The sequence below is a fragment of the Ictidomys tridecemlineatus genome, chromosome 13 (assembly GCF_052094955.1).
Source record: "Ictidomys tridecemlineatus isolate mIctTri1 chromosome 13, mIctTri1.hap1, whole genome shotgun sequence".
In the NCBI taxonomy this organism is placed as follows: domain Eukaryota; kingdom Metazoa; phylum Chordata; class Mammalia; order Rodentia; family Sciuridae; genus Ictidomys; species Ictidomys tridecemlineatus.
This window is the reverse complement of record NC_135489.1, coordinates 8,952,400-8,967,991: the sequence shown is the minus strand read 5'-3', so window position 1 is coordinate 8,967,991 and position 15,592 is coordinate 8,952,400. Positions and strand designations below refer to the sequence as shown.

Genomic DNA, 15,592 nt, shown 5'->3' with positions numbered 1-15,592 from the left:
AATGAAGCACATGTAAGGAACACATCTTCCCTACTCACTATTCAAGGATAAAAACACTAAATGTTAAATAATGTATAGTTTTTTAAAAATATATATAAGTGAAGCTGATATATGTGACTTCTTTTTTTAGAAGTCTGTTCTATGGATGGTTTTGGGGTTCCATCATCCTGTTGTGCCATCCTGGCAAACTTGAATTCTTTTCTGAAAAGAAACTGACCTCTTATTGACAGAATTAACAGCAAAAATTTGCTCGGGTTCTAAAACCTATATTCCTGGTTTAAATGCCTGGCATATGAACAGCTTTCCCATCTCCTGTTGTTGGCACCAGTGTTTAAACATCTATCTTTTTGTGCATGTAGCTATGTTAGTCTTCTTTGCTTGTATTCAGTAATTACTTGTGGATTTCAAATCTTTTTCTCTAAGCAATTAGATCCATTAATACACAAGTATTAATGTGTATAATAAAAAGAGAAGTGGCCACTTATAAAGGTCAGTGCCTAGTAAGAGAGAGTAATGAACATTTTAATAAAGTCACATTGGTTATGTAATATGATTTGTGCCATGAAGACAGATCAGGAGAAATTCTTAAATAAGGTATCCAAGGGTGCCTTGGAAACAAATTAAGTCAAGGAGTTAAAGTGGAGGAGTCAGTCACAGGAAATCGGAGGGGCCAGCACCCAGGAAGCTCTCAAGGTGGGTGCTGAGCACTCAAAAGCCAACCACGGTGGTATGTCTCATAGGAGGAGGAAGGTAGTCTGCAATAAAAGAAGGCAGAAGAAGCAGGCAGGGTTCAGAACCTGGAAAACTGTGTCGGCCTTAATGAGGAGCTTGCATTTTATTTCAAATGAGAATTGTTTGCACAGAAGATAAGCACAGGTGTACCATGATTAGAACTAGGGTTAAATGATTTTGCTGGCTTGTGTGAGGAGGAAACTTTTGAGGGGCCAGAGGTGGGAGAAGCATGGAAGACATTAGGACAGGGTTTCCAGTGACTGAGGGTGGTCTGGAGTAGAAGCCAGGAAGGGAAATTGTGGTCAGAATTAGGAGCAGAAACAGAGGAAGTGACCAGGAATGGACACTGAGGTGGGAACCAGGAGGGGACACTAAAGTGGAGACCAGGAAGGAAACTGAGGTAGGTATAGGGGCTGGGAAGAAACTGGGACAGTAACCCGGAGTGAGAAATAAAACTGACTGAAAGATGCCAGGTTTTGTTTGAGCCAAGAATGAAAGATGTGAAGTATTAGCGGCAGGGAGAGTAAGAGGAGAAATAATAAATTTTAACGCTTCAGTGTGTGATTTAAGTAACTAGATTGGTTCTCTAAGCAGTTCATGAACTCAAATCCCACTTGTCTGTATTTTTGTCACATCCTCAGCCCACTCATTGCTTGTCAAAGAGAAGTTACAAAGAGCATTCCCTGCTTTGGCATGGTTCCAGAGAGGTTCCCAGTGAGGGTGGGACCCAGAACCCTCACTGTCTTCTTCCTAGGTAATGGCGCCTCCTCCACCCCTGGTAATCCACTTCCAATCCACTGGCACACATTGGACTTATCTCACTTGGTGACCAAAACATTTTATTTATTTTTTTTTATTTTTTATTTTTTTTTATTGGTTGTTCACAACATTACAAAGCTCTTGACATATCATATTTCATACATTAGATTGAAGTGGGTTATGAACTCCCAATTTTACCCCAAATGCAGATTGCAGAATCACATCAGTTACACATCCACAATTTTACATAATGCCCAATTAGTAATCGTTGTATTCTGCTACCTTTCCTAAACATTTTAAGTCCAAGGTGAATGGGAGGAGGTAAGCTTCTGCCTGAGCCTGCAGGCGCAGTGATGTGTCAGAGTCAGCTTTGTGACCCTCTGCAGGTGTCATAAGTAGCTGTTTTCCATGATTCAGAATATAGTAGGAAGAGATAGATACATTGTAACAAACACTTTAAGTGTTACAATTTAACTCCCTTATCTATGCTTTTAAAGAGTTACCTCATACACTGATCCTCTGCCTTTCCAACTGTGTGACTTTGGTTAATGAGAAGATAGTAAATGTGAGACTAGCAGAAACTCACTGTGTTCTAGACTGTCTGAGCTGGTGAACAACAGACTTGCACCCAATAAATATTTCTTGAGCCAATGCATTTATTGTTGGATGGAATAAACACTTAGTTTTGTTTTACTTCTAAATTAAGTATGATTAAAATTTCTGTTACAAAAATGGAAATACAAGTTAAAGACAGGCTTATAATAAGTATGCCATATGTATTTTTTCAAACTAAATTTGTCAGGGATTTGATTGGATCAATTCATGTTAACTTTATCTTTCTATCCAGATATCTTTACTCTATCTGCCACACCCCAAATACATCCTTTTGCTCAAATAATTGATAATAAAGTTAACTTAATTTAAAATGTGTGTTCCAAAGGAAGCTTCCTTATATAATAAATAAGTACTATAAACATGTTTCCTATGTTGTCTGAAAGACCATTCCAAATATATGAGATGCTCAGCACAAAATTTTATCTGTAACATGTATTGACTAAATATATTCCCTCAACTTTTCATGATTGAATAACAACTGCTTACCTGTTCTATTGACTATTTCCATTGAGATTAAAGGCATTAAATACTACTATTTGAAATTGAACAGGCATTGATTAGCAACTCAAAATTATGCCACTTTCTAAAAAGTATAATCAGGACTTTCAAAATAATTAATAATCTACTATCAAAATTCAATATTGAAAAGATGCAAGAGCTGATAAAAAACTTAAGGACTAATTTTTATTCACACCCATAAATTTAGAGTACAGAAACATTGATCACATAATTTAGTGTACTTACTGCAAGAAACTTCCTATAAACTAAACTTCACTTTGCAATTGAAGATCTGAATCATGAAAGTTGAATTAACACCCCATGATTTTACTTTAAGGGCAATGCTTGGCTTAGAAATCAGCTATCTCAGCTTCTATCTCTTCCTACTATATTCTTATTTTATTGAATATAGATTAATTTCATAAAAATGTTAGGAAACTAAAATTAAACATGCATATTTCAGTAAGCTAAGATGAAAAACATCTGACCAGACCAAAAAACCTTTTGGACCTGTTATGATTTTAAAATTTGTCTTTTGGATCATTGGGTAGCCCTTATCTCTCTCCCTCTCTCCCTACAATATGTATCAAAATTGTTTCATGGGTTTAGAAAGTATCTATGGTGAGTAGGTATTTAATTTTACAACATTGTTAAGTGTTATTTTGTAGCATTTGAAAACTATACTCAAAAGTGATGTTATAATAATTCTACTATAAGATTTAACCAGATATTTGTATTATATACTCTATACACTCTGTGACTCAACCAATTTTTGGAAAATTTGTTCTTATTCACAAGTCTTCTCCTACTGGAGCATCTCAGGATTTCAAAGCTCAGGTAGGTCTCTTCAAGAAATTTATCCCAGTGTTTCAATAAGGTGACTTTCTAAACAATCCCCATGATACTGGACATAAAATTTCATGTAGCCACCCTTACCATTACCAAAACAGAGACAGAGAGCCTCTAATTCTTGGAAAATTTCTCTTTCTAGTAAAGGAAAATGTACTTATGGACATTTCTACCTAATTTCCATAACTTTGAGCCTCCAACTAACTCTAACAATTTAATGGCTCTTCCATACTTATCTAATATGTGCCTCCCGGAAAATGGAGTAAGCTTTCCCTGCACAATCAGATCTTCAGCATAAACAACATTGCTTCTTTTTGTTGTTTACTTGGTGATATTTCAGGATCATTGTTCTTCTTCTAGCTTCCATTAAGTTTGTCAATGTCTTTCTTTAAGCATGGCAAAGACAACCAAATACTCTGTTTTTCACTAATCATTTTTTTAATATTCAACTCATATTTAGTTGGCAACTAGTAGGTGGCCTGTCAGTGTAAAGGGAAAGGGAGGGAGAAAGGGAATTGCATGGATGGTGGAAGGAGACCCTCATTGTTATACAAAATACATGTATGAAGATGTGAGAAAAAAAGAAAAGAATAGCGTTACCTTAGATTAGGTAGAGAGAAGTGATGGGAGGGAGGGGAGGGGTTGGCGTGATTGGAAGAATAGTAGAATGAAACAGACATTATTATTACTGTGTGTATATATGTGAATGCATGACCAATGTGATTCTTCAACCTGTATACTCAGAAAAATGAGATATTATATCCCATCTGATTCAAATGTATCATATGTCAAGGTCATTGCACTGTCATGTGTAACTAATTGAAACAAACTTTTAAAAATGTACATTTTTAGCCTCTTGAAACATGTTCTGTTCTGAGCAGGTGGGCTGACAAAATTATTAATGTTTCTCTCTCACAAGTTGTTACCACGATGAGTGTCATAGAAAAAATAATCCAGAAAAGATGAAGACTTTTGCAGTACTGGGAAGGAAATGTTTAAAAGGCTGTTCCAGCAATGTCATTGAAGTTGCTTAGAAACACTTTCTGGAAAGAGGTGATGGAATGAATCATGTGGAAACTGAGAAAACTTTAAACTGTATTTCCATTTACATTAATACATTTTGTACTCCGAAGAAGTAATTGTTTTATAAACCACAGTAGGATGAGACAATGGTTTTGTATCTAGAACTGATTTAATTGGTTTTTCTGACTTAAACTCCACCATTGAAAGTATCCATTGTCTTTATAAACTGTGCTGTGTCCACCAATCTAATGGAAATCACTTTATTCCAATGAAATGAACACTCTTGGTATTCTGAAGGATCCCACAAAACAAAGTGCTATGTGATAATGTTTAGTCAACTTAGTGTCTGCTTAAATAAATCAATTGACACGTTTCTTTTGTCTAACTAATCCCTTGAACCAGTTATATGCTCATTCAACAGAAATATTTTTAAGTTCTTATAAGAATATTATGAGTGAGTTATGCAAAGGCTGTGAGTAATTGAAGTCTGAGCAATTACTTAAATTTTATACTGTTTTAAGTGGTTGGAGTTTTACATGAGCATGTAACAATAAGAAATATATCTTAATAAATTTTCCTGCACATTGGTTTCTGGTTCTGATACATAAGTTGAGATCACTGTTATTCCCCCTTTCAAGACAACTGATTTATATTCTCTTTCTGCTTTCTAATGGCACTCCCATTCTTCATGACTGATTAAAAAATTTTGTTTGTGTTCTTGCTAGCGTACTTCCCTTTACTATTAATGAATTATTTCATGTCTTTAATTACCTCATACATTTAATAATACTATATCACATACACACATTTTCAGTGTCTTTGGATGTCATTTTCTTTTTCTTTTCTTTTATTTTTTTTAAATCTTTATTTTGTTGATTTATTTTTATGTGGTGCTGAAGGTCGAACCCAGTGCCTCACATGTGCAAGGCAAGTGCTTTGCCACTGAGCCACAACCCCAGCCCCAATTTTTTTTTTATTTTAATACAGGGTACCCTTAGGTTGGCCTCAATGTTTTGATCCTCCTACATCAGCCTCCTGAATACCTGGTATTATAGGCATGCACAACCATTCCTGGCCTGTAATATGGTTTGACTTTGTCAAAGTTCAGTTCCTAGAAAACAACCAGCTACTTCTATTGCTTTGAAACTATGCTGGTTATATGCATTCAGTTTTCTTTTTTTTTTTTTAACATTAACAAGAGATCAAACAACGGAAATGGAGTGTTTGCTATCCTTAAGCTTGACGCCACTCATCTCCAAAAGCAGAGTAGTTGTATTCTTTTGCCTTTTCTAGTCCAGTTGATTATCCTGCTTAGAGTTTAAGTACATGAGTAGATAAATATTAAGCCCCAAGAAGGTAAGAATAAGCTTAAAGAATTGTCTTTCTATCCAGGCTTGGAATTTTCTTGTGTTTTTTCCCTTCCTAATCAACTCGGCCTAACAAATTCAGAAGGATGCTCAATGAATTATGCATAGATGTCCACACAGACTTGCAATATTTATGTGTTTTTCTCTGTACTTCCTCTGTGTTAAGATGGCTGCAACGATGCTCATACCAGGAGTTGTGCCTGTTATGATTACGTAACATGGAAAATGGGATTTGCAGATACAATTAAGGGTAATCAGTTAATACTGAATTCATCCAAAGAGAGATTATCCAGGTGGGTTAATCTCATTGCACTTTAAGGGATTTAAATTAGGAAGACTTAAAAACAAATGGGAAGAAGACATTCTTCATAAGTCAGAGAGAAGATAGAAAAATGTACATCATTAAGTTTTCCTTAATGATGGTGATATTTTTGCTTCTACTTCTTTGCTACATTTTCTTAGCAAAACAATCTCTAAAATATCTAATATGTGCCATTGAACAGAAATTAGCGTCATAGTTAGGTACAACTTGATGGTCTACACTGCCAAAGAACTCTATAGTATTCATTTGTCTTGTTAATCACACAACAGAGCAAAAGTTAAAGCACATGATACTAGAAATTTAAGAAGAAAAGTCCATGTTCAAAGAAGCAAACAAGGGAGTAACATGCACAGTGGAAAAAACAATAAGTATATAACACTTAACTAACCAATTTTACTCACACTCAGAGAAATTGCATATCATATTGATTATAGAGCAGCAATTTCAATAACATACTCTTGTTTATCTCTTACCAATAAGGGTTCAACTAGTGCTTCCTCTTTAACGAATTTCTATTTGTTAGCGCATAATACATAATGATCAGAAAGGAAAAATCACATAGAATATTTACACTGTATAGATTTACAAGTAAGAATTTACTGCTATAATTGTTATTATTTTAAGAGTGGCTGGTGACATAGCTAGTAAAACTAACAATGATACCTAAAAGGAAAGACAAACTCTCGTGATCCTCAGCCAGGACAGGGATCAGGGAGTGAAAATTTCTCTTGTCCACTGTTCTAGCACTAGAACTTTGCCTGCTTAAAGCTCAACATTTCATACTGTGTTACTGTTGAGATGGCTGCAGGCTCAACCTCTGCAACCTCTTAGTCTCCATGACCACTGTATAATTCTAAAAATGCTTCTAGGACCCATTTAATGTTAAATATCAAGTCATTCTCAAAAGTACTCCAGAGCCCTAACTACCAGTGAGAGATGTAAAACCCACAGACTTCATATTTTATTTAATACTGATATAGATAACTGGCTAATGCGATGCTTACCTTTATTACAAAGGTAAACCTATGTGTGCACACATATACAGGGATAAGAAAATTGGTAAAAATTATTACAAATTTAGTAAATATTTGCTATCAATGCTGAATAACTTGTGGACAGTTTGTGATAGTTTTCAATTATTTTGATTGTTTTCTGCAGAATGCATGACAAATAATTTAATTAGAAATACATTTGATTATTTAAAAATTCTAAATATCAGTAAATGTCTAAGCTATTATTTTGGGATATATTTTTCTAATTGATCTTATTTACAATTTAAATATAACTCATCCATAATCCTGTTTTAAACATCTATTGAGAATTCAGCAATAGTGCTCTTGTCATATTTAACTTGTACTCATTTCCCAGCAATAGAAAATGAAAACAGGCAATGAAATGAGCCCCCGGATGCTGAGCACTGAGCAGCGTACCATTTTCAAGCTATGATCATAGGTAGTAGGTACAGATTCAAAAGGCCTTGGTCAGGGCATAGTCTGATTCATTTTGATATGTTATTCTTAGTTTCTGGGTTTATAAATGCAGTGGTCAGTCACAATAGATGGATTCATGCACTAAGATGTCCATAGGGCATCTGAGAGTTTAAGGTATGAAATCTTAGGGAAGAGGAACAGGGGCCCTAATGGGAATTGATTAGTGTTAACAGAAGCAGGGGCATCGTTAGGATAAAGAGAAGAAAAACGTGAGTGTGGGGTGGAGATGAAGACACATGTTAAATGAGGATGTGGGAGTGGTATGGAAACCCACAGAGATGGCTGTCATGTCTGCGTTCAGCTGCGTGAGGTCATCCCCAATCTGCATCTCCTTAAGGTCTAATAAAAGTCTTCCAATGTCTCTTCATGGTCACAGATGTTTTGTTTTTCTTTCCTTTCTTTTAGGATGTACTGCAGTCCACCTTCCAACTTTGTGGGATTGACCCTTTCATGACGGTACACACTGAAGTGTTGGCTAGTGTCTACAAGGAATTGTCTTAATGTCGGTGCTCATGGGGATCAAGGAGCACTTCATCTTCTAGAAAACACCTCCTCCGTGTCCTCACAAACGTGAAGAGTGTTAAAGATAAATTATTAAAATCATGGCTCTTACTGCCTTGGGGTACTTTCTTCACAGCTTTAAGATTTATTGTTACTTGGGGCCTTTAAATTATAATCTGCAATGTTAAAATTTCAGATCTTTGACCTTTTGCACAATATTTCTACTGTTGTTTGCCTATCTAAGATAAATAAGTAGGAAAGTTACAGTTCAAGATATTGGAGTGCCACTCATACATTGCTGGTGGGACTACAAATTGGTGCAACCAATCTGAAAAGCAGTATGGAGATTCCTTAGAAAACTTGGAATGGAACCACCCTTTGATCCAGCTATCCCACTCCTCCATCTATACACAAAACACTTAGAAAGAGCATGCTGCATTAACACAGCCACATCAATGTTCTAGCAGCATAATTCACAGTAGCTAAACTGTGGAAGCAACCTAGATGCCCTTCAGTAGATGAATGGATAAAGAAACTGTAGTATATATACACATATAGTATATGTACTCAGCATTAAAAGAGAATAAAATTATGGCAATTTGAAGGTAAATGGATGGAGCTGGAGAATATCATGCTAGGTGAAGTAAGCCAATTCCAAAAAACCAAAGGCCTAATGTTCTCTCTGATAAGTGTATGCTGATCCATAATGGGGGTAGGGTGGGTGGGTACTTTGGGAGAGTGGAGGAATTTCGATTGGACTAAAGGGAGCAGGGGAAGGGGAATGGTTATTGGAGTAGGAAAGACAGGATGAGACAAACACTGTTACCCTAAATACATGTACGACTGCACATGTAGTGTGAATCTACATCAGGTAGAACCAGAGAAATGAAAAATTGTGCTCCATTTGTGTACAGTGAATCAAAATGCATTCTACTGTCATGTATAATTAATCAGAACAGGTAAAAATTAAAAAAAAAAAGATATTGGTGTGCCATAGTAAATGATTTGGTCATATTAATATTAATACTATTATTAATGGTTAGTAAGTTATAAAGCACCCAAAAATTTATGCAAATAGCAGTTAAAGATGTCATGACATCTAGTATTTGCTCTGTAGAGTGAAGCATTACATTTGCTTTAATAAAATTATTTTAGTTATTTTAGGTAAGAATAGCAGAACATTTATTTAAAAGGATAAATTCAATTATAGAAATTAGACACCATTGCTCCCCAACTAATAGGCTCAAAAAACTCTCATACTGGTAAGATGCATTTGGTTACTACAAGAAAAACAAAACTTAAATAAAATATAACCTCCAAAAAGAAAGTGTGTACATAAAAGCATGAATATATTGACAACTAAATGGTAGTGGTAAGTAGCATATTCATAAGACATATTTAGAAACAGCATACTGTGAGGTTAACAACATTTTGCATACCAGAGTACATTTTATCAAATTTACCTTCCACATATGCGTTTTAACTTTCACTTCAATCTATATGTTTAAAGTCATAGCATATCAATTTAACTCCTTATTCCTGCTGTGTAGGGTACCTAGCCAAGTTTAGGTCATCTGATTTTTTTAAATTAATAGCCTTTTTTTTATACTGGGGATTGAACTCAGAGACACACAACTACTGAGCCACATCACCACCCCTATTGTGTATTTTATTTAGAAAAAAGGTATCACTGAATTGCTTAGTGCCTCACTTTTGCTGAGGCTGTCTTTGAACTCATAATCCTCCTGCCTCAGCTTCCTGAGCTGTTAGGATTACAGGTATGTGACACCTGGTTTGCTTAGGGTTCATTCTTTATGGCCTAAAATTTTGTGTTTTGATGAATCCTTCTGCTTACCCCATTACCATATCTGAAAATACATTTTTATTTTTCTGTGATTTCTGATTCACTTGTTCTCCTATCACCACTCCCCCTAAACCCTTAAAACCACTGACTTTTATAAGCACTACAATTTTGCCATTTTCAGAATGTCATATAGTTGGAATCCTACAGTTCATTATCTTTCAGTATAAGCAACTTAGCAAATGTGTTCAATTTATTCTTATATCTTTTGGGGGCTTAACAGCTATTTTTGAAATTGCTATATAATGGGGCATTGTGTGTCAGTATCAGTCTGTTTATCCATTCACTTATTGAAGAACATGCTTGCTTTTAGTTATTGGAGATTATGAAAAAAGCTGCTGAAAACATGTATACGTAGGTGTTTTCATGTGGGTGAAAATTCTAAGAGTGTGATTACTGGATCACTCTGTAGAGTATGCTTAGCTTTGTAAGAAATGATTTGATTTTCAGTGTGATGATTCCTCCAGGTTACATATTACACAGTTGGAATTTGAATAGCATTTTTTTGGCATGACAAACAAGCTATTCTTGGAACACCATAAAATGTAATATTTGGAATTTTTGTTTAAGACAACTTACAAAATAAGTGAAAAAGAAAGAAAATGGTAAGTTATTATTGAAGGCATATTATTTCTCAGGCAACATGTAGAAGTGTGCATGTGCATGCACACATGCAGATTCGCGCTGTCAGGAAAAGGCATCTTAAGTGCACACCATTTCCACCTCATGCCCTACCATATAAGAATGGGCCTCAGGCCCGCACAGGCTGTCAGGTTGATCCTCTTCCTCAGATTCAGTGCGTACTTCTTTGCTCTGCTTAAACTCAGGTGCCAGTGGTCCCCAGGGTCCACCCAACCTCCAGCTCCCATGCCTTCCGTACAGCACAGGAGGGTGCATGCCAGCCACTTGTTCTGCATGAGTGGCCTGGATAGATGGGGGCCCACCAGCCATGGAGGACCAATGCACTCTTGTGGAGCTGATCTTGCTCTGTCTCTTCACTATGTGAGAGTCTTTGTCCATTTAGGTTTTTCACAAACTACAAAGATTATAAACATAAATCTCTTTCTCATAGCACTAGGATCTGGAATGTCTGAAGATCAAGGTGCTGAGAATGCAGCATCTGGAGAGGGCTTGCTTTCTGTCCCAAGGTGCATCTTCTCTCTGTGTCCTCACATGGTGGGAGCAGAGGAGGGCTGCTTTCTTAGACCACATTTATCAAGGGACTGAATCCAGTGGTGAGGACTCTGCCCTCGTGATCTTACCATCTGCCAAAGGCTCCACTTCCCAATGCCATCACCCAGTGATTAGGTTCCAACCTTGACAATGAGTCAGTCTTCCTTCTGGGCTTGACTATGCAGGGTTTCCTTTACCACTTTTGATACCCAGATGCCATGGGCAGAAGTGTTCTGGAGTTTGTCACAATGATGATCTTTGCTAGCTTTCTTGTACTTGGAGTCTTCCCCTGGCTCTGGTACCCAGTTTACAGTGTTCTGATTGACATATATATATATATTATAAAGACCTTGTACCTCTTACATAGGTGATGTGTTGTGTGTCAGAGACTAATTTGACTATATCTTACCCCTTTAAGTTATATTTGTGGGTCATTATCCCAAACAAAAAGGAACTCTTGCATTCATCAAATGGAGCATGGACAATGAAATAATTTTATATTCTTATAATGGAAAACCACACAATTAAAAAGAATTACCAATATAAGCAACAGCATGAATTCATCTTGAAATGTGAGATTTCATGAAAGATGCTACAAACAAAATAAGATGACCCAAACAATTATGTTTTATAAATTTATGACTTCTATTGGAATCTGAGTAAGCTTTACTCTTATAGGAGTAAAACAGTATGTAAGTATAAAAGGGAGATAGAAAACCTTTAGTACTGCTACATTGGGCTTGATCTAGGCAGTAGGAACATTGGTATATACACATAAAGATCTTCAAGACAAAGATATTGCCATTTGCTTATTTCATTTATGCATATTGTGACTCACTAAGTAAATAAACACAAAAACGTGTAAAAGTGTTATTATAAATCTTCCAATAAGAGTGGCAGATAGTCACTTTTGAAAGGAAAAATGGTAAATCAGGAAGATTTCTGAAATTGTTGGTAAATAGTCTCTGGTAAAGATGGGCTGGGCACTGTGGACTTCTAGGACTTATTTAACAAAAATCTAGCTGTTAATTACTTTTTGATTGTCATCCCCTTCTATTCTCTTTAATTTTGGTGATATCCGGTAAAACACAGCTGGTGTTGCAGGGAATAAAGAGACAATTTCTTTTGTTACATTGATGAATAAACTGACTTGTGGCTGCCATGACTGTGTCGATACAAAATACAGCATTGGATTTAGTGCTCAGCAGATGATACTGAAACCCAGAGCTAAAGAATTAGGGCTATGAGGTTCTTCTGCCCCCACCCACCCCCCATTGTCTTTCCTCTTTTTAGGGGATCTGGGCATAATTTTATGAAGAAAACTAAGGGATGGTGGGCTGCCTACAAAGAAGTATTCTAATGTGTTACATCTTATAAAGAGAGAGCTTTTCTTGTCTGGACTGAAGGAATCGACTCCTTCTTGCTGTTCTTTCCCATTAACCACAACTATCAATCCTGGAAATAAAGCAAGAGACAACAGAGAGTGTCAGAAAGGTGGGAACGTTACAGACAGAAGCCACGCCACAGAGCTGAGGCATTCACGGCCATCCTTTCTCACCACGATCCTTATGGGCACACCAGAAAGACTTCAAAGATGTCATCAGAGTAGCCAGTGTGAGTTTAATAGAGGGGAACAAAGGACAAAGTCAAGGGAGAGTGGGTCCTCTTGGAGAGAAGGATGGCATGACCCTCCTGCCATCCAGGTTTATCGGGGACCCAAGGGAAGTTTCCAGAAACTCCTGCACAGGTCCACCTCTTGATTTATGACCGATAGCAGCCTGATATCAGACTTTCAACTGCCCTGTGCACATGGCAATTATAGGCTACTTTGGCTTGTGCTGACTGGTTCTAATTGGAATCTGGACTTTGAGATTATATAGTTAGGGGAATTATCCTTTTCTCTTCGAATTCTATGTAAACTTCACAAAAATGTTCCCCACTCCTTCAGGGTAACTTGTGTTCTTTTATCATCATTTTGGTCTGAATTTCTCCTGCAGCTAACAATTTACTGAGAAATGTAATATACCCTGTTGACTAAAGTCAGACAGGACTGCAGATAAATTGCTTATCATGTAGTGGTCAACACACTGGGCCCAAATTATAGAATTATCACCTTAAACTCATGTTCCTACCACACTCCTGTGCTATTTCCTATCCTGACCATCAGGGTGACCTGGTTCCTGAACTCAGGACATCACAAGGCTCTCTGAAGTCTCCATTCTGTACAGACCCAGTTCCAGGATTCCCCACATTCCAGTCTAACAAAAGAAGGCTCCATGTCAACTTTCTCGTCCAGGTCCATGGGACTCTTGCTAGCATGACCAGGCTGACTCCATGGGAAGGGCAGCCCTCCATTGTAGGAGCTCAAGTTCTGCCCTGGGAAGTAGACCCCCCTGCACACCCTCATCCAGGGCACTCCAAGGCAAGCAGAGAGCCTGGCTGACAGGGTTTCACCACAAAGGTCACCTGGCCCGGGGGTCCTTCTCCACCATCACAGGGTCTGAGGCTTCTCTCCCCAACCCCTCGCAGAGATACTGCGTAGCTGAACTCACCAGAAAGGAAAGGGGATCCTGCCACTCCAGGTCTTTAGGGCTACAATACTTCTCTTCTTGTGAGGTTGAGATCCACCTCCCCCAGCACAGAGACAGGCAGCAGCTGGTGGCCATGGTGAAAAGCAGCCCACCAACAAGAGCCTGGTGGAAGCAGGCTACATCTTCACAGCAGAGTGGAGACTCACACAGCTACAGCCACCAGGTACTCTGGCCTGGGAAGCCTCGCCTGCCGCCTCCAGCATCACTTGGAGGGAGCAGCAGGAGGCCAGGTGGCAGGAGATCAATCCAGCAGACCAGAGGTAAATGTATAAAAGTTAGATTGTCATTGGAACCACAGCCCCAAAGAATAGTAGCACCCCTGAACCAAACTTAAACCATGTTACTGTCACTAATGTAAAAGACAGAGTCTCCTAACATAGCCCAGAGGTACCTGAGAGATACCTGAGAGAAGGCACGGAACAGAATAAAGTAATGAGAATGAGAAATTGCCAGAAACTGACATTGACACTGAGATGAATCAGATGTTTAAATTATCTGAAAAAGATTTTAAAAAAATTATCATAGGATAACCCTGCTAAAAATGAAAATATCAACAGTTCAAAACAGATATCAACATTTTCAAAACAAATTCTGTGTAAAATAACACAGAGTGAACCCTTGGAACACGATTTTGACTTGCCGTTAACACTTCTAATGAAAAACACAAAGCAGACAGTTAGCTCTCAAAATAAAGCAGGCGGTAATGAGAACACCTATCACCTGTCATTCTAAGGAGGTCTCTCTAGCTGGTGAAGTAGCTGCCCCCACACCAGCAGCCCAGGGATATGTTAGGGGCTGGCTTGTGGCTTCAGAACCCCCAAGTACCTCCTCATCTTTATGTGGAGGGTTAATGACGATTCTCCATATTCCAGGCTTGCTCATTTCCTCTGTATTTTAGTTTTGGCATCCAGATGGAAAATAGAACGGGTCAGCCATATTGTTTACTTCATGAGAAAAGTGTTCTTACCTGTTAGGAAAACCAAAATAACAGCAATTGATTAGCTGATAGACCGCAATTTCATATTCGTTTATGGTGGTTATTAAATGGATGCCAAAAACTGTAAATAAATAGTAGACAGAAATGATTGAGATGATACGTGAAACAGAAAAGAAATCTTTATAATAAAATTAAAATTAAAATTAATTTAGGACTTTTCAGCAGTAAGCACTTAACAGTTTTTAACTTTTAATTCATTTAACTATGATGAAGGAACATATTTTCCATATTCTAAAGTTTTATGTCTATGTTACATAAAACACAATAAATCAAAAGAGTCTGTTTATGTTCCAATGTTAAATAAGTCAGAATATGTGGTGTACATATTCATTATGAAACTATATAAATATTTACAAGGAGAAAATGTATGCCTAGGCATTTGTTTCTGATTGACCTTATTTAAAACAAATGCCTACTTCAAAAATGTACTTAATTTTATTTCCAGATACTCAAAAAAGACGTAGTTTGAATATTGTTGATAAATTCAGGGAAAACTTCCCATGGCAATTTACAGATGCATGAACAGATGAACATATCTCTAATTTGATAGATGAAATATCAAATGTGTTGGAAGTTTCTTCAGCCTTCCGGAATGTAATAGGAACACCTGTGGCCGGGGTCGACTTTGCTCTGGGCTGGGGGTGACCCTCTTGGGTCTTTTATCTTCTGCTTATCTACTTCTGAATTCACCTACATCAAATGAAAAAATTATTCCCCGGACCTTGCAGACCTAGACCTAGTCCTATGATCACCATTAGAATTTCTCCAGTGGAAACCTCACACCACCAGCCAACAAAAAGCAAAACTCCAGGAT

At 37.3% G+C, this 15,592-nt stretch overlaps 1 long non-coding RNA gene across 1 annotated transcript in view; it reads left to right on the top strand.

Annotated features, from left to right (window-relative positions):
- The window catches only part of LOC144370100 (uncharacterized), a 32,873-nt gene extending 24,593 nt beyond the window's left edge, over positions 1 to 8,280 (top strand). The window contains exon 2 of the long non-coding RNA XR_013430040.1: positions 8,061 to 8,280. This is a non-coding gene — a long non-coding RNA (uncharacterized LOC144370100). The remainder of the gene's footprint in view (positions 1 to 8,060) is intronic.
- Positions 8,281 to 15,592: the final 7,312 nt, after the last annotated feature.